Raw genomic sequence first — 6,537 nt, forward strand, 5'->3', positions numbered from 1 at the left:
AATAAATAAAACTACGAAATACAAAAAAATAACCACTAAATAAATGATCCGATCAAAGTGTAAGTTTTCCATGTATTCATAAATATTTTAGGCAGATGCACACAAAACGAAATTTTAAATTAATTGAATAGCACATTTGATTAAAATTAATTTAAAAGCCCTGCAGCAATATAATTAAGCATTTCTCCCATTAGCGAGTGTGAGAGAAAAGTCGTGAGATGGAATAATTAAAAAATCGCAAATTTACAGCCACGCATTCCAAGATACAACTGTCTGTATATGTGCCCATCTTTACCCTGCAGGGGAAACTTGTCAATGACCTGGAACTACATATTTAGTAGGATTTCGTCAAATACAGAACACTTTGCTACTCTTGTTGCGTGTAGTGGGATTTGTCTTCCGAGTGTGGCAGTGTCCAAGGCAGAAAAGTATACGCAAACATTTGCCATTCGTTCAGTCTAAGCGACTTTTGAGCGGATTGATTTTCTAGTAGATTTTAGATATGCAATCAAAACCAACTCATGGGAATGCAAATGACTGGAGTTGATAAAAATTAAGTGAACCGAAATAACACTGGAAAGAGTTTGTTTATTCGATTGTTAACATTTTGATAATTCATAATTTTACCATTAGTTGATTTAAAAATTTTTTATAACAAAGGTGCCTTTTATAACAATTGTAATCGATTAAGGATTTTTAAACCAATGAAATAAAATTATATTTGATTTTTTTTGGTTCTCACCTTGAAAAAAAATGTATTTTACAGAGTTGGCTACTCGCCCATTAAAACAGTTTACAGACAAACATTAACCGACATTCATCTGCACCACCAATTGCAGACGAAGAGCTTTAGCTGCCTTGTGAGACCGACGTAATTTTGACAAAATTACGTTTTGGATACTGTCGCAGGTTAAACTCCTCCAGAACTGATGGCTCGAAGCTCGAGGGTATGGTGAGCGGAGGATCTCCTTCATCTTCATCCCGGCGTCCCGACTACTGTAGTGTATTTAAGGCTTAACTGATGGAAATAATGAAAGCCGTGGCACTGTTACAGTGATGATGTGTGATACCCGGTGGTAGCCAAGCGGCGATAAAATCCCTCACAAAACAATAGACAGCCTCCAAGGTAGGCATGAAATGCCGCACATCTCTTAAGAAGATGGTTGAGTCATTTCACTTAAAAGTAAATTGGGTTGCTGGCCATTGTGGCATTGAGGGTAACTGCAGAGCTGAAAAACTGACGAGTTTCGGCAGCAAATTGAGCGATGAGTACACAGCCAATGAAAAGGGTATACCTTTCCAAACATGTAAGCAACTTATCTTTGAGGAACTTGTAAGAGCAGCGAATGAAAGATGGCGTAATGAAACTACCTGCAGAATCGCCAGGTAATTGTGGCCGGATCCCAATGCTAAACAATGGGCAAAGAGTCTGAGTGTACAACGACAACAACTCGTTCATGAAATTTTTGAGCTTATTTTTCAAAACTCAAACGTTGCAAAGACAACTTCACGACCTTGACGTGGATTTCTGACGTCGTAAGTTGGTAGTCTAGACGAAAATATACAATAATTTAAAAATTATTTTAATTGTTTGGGTCTAGTAACCGTAAATTGAACATAGAAACTGCTGAGTGTCCCACCCATGCTCTACCACAGCGATTATTGTGAGAGCAGCAGTAGAGTAAGCTTGAATATAGTTATTCTTCCTATATATTATTTGGCCACTAATTTGGAACTATCAAAAAGCAAAAATACCAAATCTTATAGGTCCGTTTTTTTTCTAGCTTCACACTGTAGAAAAAGCGAACGTTTCCACCAAAAATTTGCCAGTCATTTGTTTGAAAAAAAAAAAGAAAACACACGAACCAGCCATGACTCTAACTCAGCGCCGAACAGTACCAATTCAGTATTTTCTAAATTCCTACAGGGTATATATGCAGGTGCATTTGCATATATACATATGTATGTGTGTATGTGTGTGTATATTACAATATGTTATCACAGCGGTACTTTCAATACTTTCGGCCCATCTTTGTTATTGCGGCATGGCGTTGATCCTGCTAACTACTTGCAGTTCTTCTCAATTATTAGGCAATCTGGCACTCATGCATGAATATCTATACATACGTACATATGCATGTGAATGCATATACATATGTGGTAGGGTGGCATAAAAATATGCACTTTGAACAAGCACTTTGATTTTTCCATTCATTGAAAAAATACCCAGTTTGCAAAAGAAAAAAATTACTTTTCATCAGGACACAAGAGCAACGTGTCACAAGAGCACTTTGTCAATGGCTAAAATCCATAATTAAAATTCGAATTGCTGGAGCATCTACCGTATTCTGTTTATAGACTTAAAAACTTCATGCGCAGAAAGCGTTTTTCATCAAATGATGAAGTGATAACAGTTTTGGAAGCGTATTTTACGGCCCTTCCAGATTCTCACTTCAGGGATGGTATGCATAAATTGGAATCTCGTTGAAACAAGTGTATTCATGTTCATTGAGACTATACTGTATAATAAAGTGTATTTGAAACTTATTGAACAACCTCGTACGTGACTAACGCAAAAAATTAAGAATTTAAACTTTTATATTCATTTTTATTTTGATTTATTTATTTATTATTTTATATTCATTATAATTCGGTCTCGGCAGTACCGTTCCTATTCCTGATACAAATTCCCATTAATTTCCTTAATTTTGTTCGATTGTTCAAACTATGCCAGGTACTAAACAGGTAGCGTTTATAATCGTTGTCTCGTTATGTTGGACTACGCGCTGAGTCTATTCAGTTGCATTATTAATAAAACTAAATTAGTCAGTAATTATCTGAATAAAAATGTCCCTAAGTATCTACCATGACTTTCCTGGTAACCCTGCATATGTGCAATAATTCTATAAATAGTTTTCGAATGGTTTTCATTTCGCTCTTTAGAAGATGGCTTTGTCCGATTGAGCGCTAAAAATTTACCTCTCATTTTTTCCTGACCAAATAAAAATAGAGTCAATAAAGGTAATTAAATTTTAAGCAAATTTAAAAATAAGAATTGCCTTAATGCACATATCCACATACCATCGTTGGCCTTTCTGTGCAATCAAGTGATGATATTACCATATTAAAAGCCATTATATCCCCAAATGGCGCATTAAATTTATCGCCACTACTGATGCATTGAGTGCAGTTGATTACTGTAAGGCGAAAGAGCTACAACATAGATTATTTTCACCCCATTAAGATAGATAATAACAAGTTGTATATTGTGCGGATTGGTATGATACAGAGGAGACTATACGAATACACATACGTTTTAGGTGGTAATGCCGCTAACTGCCTGTTCGCTAATGTGATGGCTCAAATCTGGGGCTAATCAACTTTGGTTATATTGTGCTGAAAAATTACACATTCATTTGTGTGCAAAATAATAGCGGTGCGACATATTGCAAAGTTTTGTTTATTTTTTATTTACCCTTTTTTTTATTTTTCATAGAAATATTGTTTAAAAAATGATACAAAAACGAAGGTAATGGCAGTCTTTTGAGTCATATGGCCCTTGCTTGTATTATGACACATTCATCGAAATGTAGCTACTAGACTGATAATACTACTGATTGATAATATCGTCAACAAAAAACATTGCCCAAAATCAAGGCAAGTTTTTAGCCTCTTTAGCCTATAAGAATTGAATGGACTACAAAACTGCATACACAGAATTTTTCTAACATTTCTAGTTCTAAATTTGAAATTTCGATGAAAATTTGTTGAATTTTTTTTAATTTTTTGCAAAGTTTGAAACAATGATCATATGGCTATTGTTAAAAAATTACCTACATTTTTAGAAAATTTATTAAAAGTTGATTTAAAATCTAAACGTTAAAAATTTGGGCACATGAGATGAGTGGGGTTTGTTTTTGACGGGTGTACATAAATAAATTGAAAATATAGCTTACCTTAGAAAATAAATTCAATTACGGCTAACCGAAGTCATTTGAGAAAAGTGATGAATCTGAAACAAAAAGAAGTATGTCATTATATATGGTGTTTATATTTATTTTGATATATTTAAAGAGGTTTATAGCAGTCAAATATATCAGACTTCTTAATCAGCTATTCGACGTCATTCTAGAGCTCGATTAATAGTCTACGCAGTCGTTTTCTTGTAGACCAAGAAGAGTGTTCTATAAGCAATTACGAGTATTTCAACAAAAAATGTCCTATCAAAGCAGTCGGCAAAGCACCAATTTGTTTACAGAATCATGTGCAGTAGTTTTGAGTTAAAGGTGTCATTAATATGTCAAAAGCATATCAAGCAGCATATCATTTTTCATGAAAATTTGGAACACATAAGCAGTTATTTGAAGAATATTTTTCACGCCTGTATTTGTTTGCACAAAAATGCTATAATATTCGCTAATTAAGTTATGGCTGCCGGCATTTGAATTTTAAAATGAGCAGAAATATCGAAAAACTGGAAAACTAAATCAAATGGGTCGAGTATAGCATTTTTACAATCCATATCCGCTAAAACAACAACAAAAACTTAATGAACTGGATTTATGACTAGTTATACCATTTTCATTGCATTGAAGCATTACATACACATGTACATATATATGTATGTATGTACTCTGCACTGCGTACAGTGGTTCTCAGCCAAAGTCCGACTCCATGGGAAAAGGTTTTGCTAGCAAAACATATTTGGGCCAAAGAAATAATAAAACAAAATGATTTTTTTATTATTTTTTAGTCTATGTACTTTATAATATGTATAGCTGTGATACTTTTACACTTTCTAGAGTAATAAAATTAAAAAAAAAAATTTTTCCACAAATATTTAAATAAAACAGTGTTTGTAGTTCAATAATGTTTTGGTAAATAAAACAAACAATTTCTCTTACCAAAACAAATTTTTTTAATGAAAATTTTTTTAAATAAAAAATTGTTTTTAACAAAATTTTTTTTTTATTTTTTGAAATAATTTCATTAAAAAAACTTTTCTGATAAGAAATTTTTTTTTGGAAAGAAATTTTTTTTGTTTAATTTATTTAAATTATTGAAATAAAAACAATCTTTTATATAAATATTTGCCGAATCATTTTTTTTTTTAATTTTTTAGAAAATTTTGTACAATATTTTTTTAAATTATTTAAAAATGTGCAGGGAGGTGTCCTTTCGCCCCTACTATTGACGAAGTTCTGGTAATGTTAAATAAGGGTGGGCTTAAGGTAGTAGCATACGCCGATGGTTTGGTCCTGATGGTAAAGGGACCGTTTCCCCCAGTCATGGCTGAGATTTTGGAAAGGTCACTGGCAGTACTCAGTCGCTGGACTGCCACCTGCGGCCTCCGAGTTAACTCTGACAAAACGGAGCTGGTGCCAGAAAATATAAACATCCACCCTTCGACTTCCCAAATTAAACAACCACATACTTCCGCTCTCATCGGAAGTTACGTATCTTGAAGTGATACTTGACGCCAAGCTCCATTGGAAGCTACACATTGAAAATCGGGTAAAGAAGGCCAGTATAGCCTTCTACTCTTGCAAATCTGTGTTCGGTAAAAAATGGGGATTCAAGCCACAGGTCGTGCAGTGGATGTATAACGCAGTGGTTTTGCCAATTTTAACGTATGGATACCTGGTTTGGTGGGAAGCTCTTCGGAAGCGCTATAATATCATTAACTGGAAAGGGTGCAAAGGACTGCATGCATTGGCATCACCGGAGCATGTAAAGCTTGCCCCAGTGCTGCCCTGAATATCCTTTTGCACTTACTTCCCATCGTCTTTTCCATCATTTCCATCGCAGTTAAAAGTGCAATCAGGTTAAAAGAGATTGGCCTCTGCAGACAATCTCTGAAGGGACATGGTAGCACAGTATTTCTCAGAAATTCGAACAGATCTCTCTATCCGCAAACCAGAGTTTGAGGGTCGTACTATAGCAGTCTTTCCAAATAGGCAGGATTGGATTGAGGGGAAAATCTGCACCGAAGCTTGCACCTCTGTCTTCACTGACGGTTCTAAAATGGAATCGGGAGTCGGAGCAGGGGTTTTCTCTAAATCAGCCAATTTATCTATCTCCTTTAAACTGCCAAACAGCGTTTACTAGTGTTTTTTAAGCAGAAGTCTTTGCGATCTTGTAGGCATGCAAAATGCTTAGGGAACGCGGGAGCGAGGGAGATATTAACATTTTTTCCGATAGTCAAGCCGCGATTAACGCTCTGACGACACCATGGCGCAGAACGAAATTAGTAAACTCCTGCAAAGAAGAGATCAAATCTATTGGGTGTGCAGGTAACATTTCTGTGATCTGGGTTCCAGAACATAGGAACATAGAGGGAAATGGAATTGCTGAAGAAGTTGCCAGGAAGGGGCCGTTCATCGGCACCCCCTTGATAGTTGTTAAAGGGGAACTGCGCAAATTATTTCTCAGAAAAGCGCAGAAAAGATGGAGCTCCATTTCTGCATGTGCTCTTTCGAAAACCCTTTGGCCCCGCTACAATATACGAAGGACTCAGAAAGTTCTTTGGACTCCTCG

At 35.4% G+C, this 6,537-nt stretch overlaps 1 protein-coding gene across 2 annotated transcripts in view; it reads right to left on the minus strand.

The window, feature by feature from the left end:
• The window catches only part of LOC129237355 (probable serine/threonine-protein kinase yakA), a 189,339-nt gene extending 185,325 nt beyond the window's left edge, over positions 1-4,014 (minus strand). For both annotated transcript variants that reach the window (XM_054872044.1, XM_054872043.1), the window contains exon 1: positions 3,957-4,014. The gene's annotated coding sequence lies outside the window, so the exon portion shown is untranslated. The remainder of the gene's footprint in view (positions 1-3,956) is intronic.
• Positions 4,015-6,537: the final 2,523 nt, after the last annotated feature.

This window comes from Anastrepha obliqua, chromosome 2, assembly GCF_027943255.1.
Source record: "Anastrepha obliqua isolate idAnaObli1 chromosome 2, idAnaObli1_1.0, whole genome shotgun sequence".
NCBI classification, from domain to species: Eukaryota; Metazoa; Arthropoda; class Insecta; order Diptera; family Tephritidae; genus Anastrepha; species Anastrepha obliqua.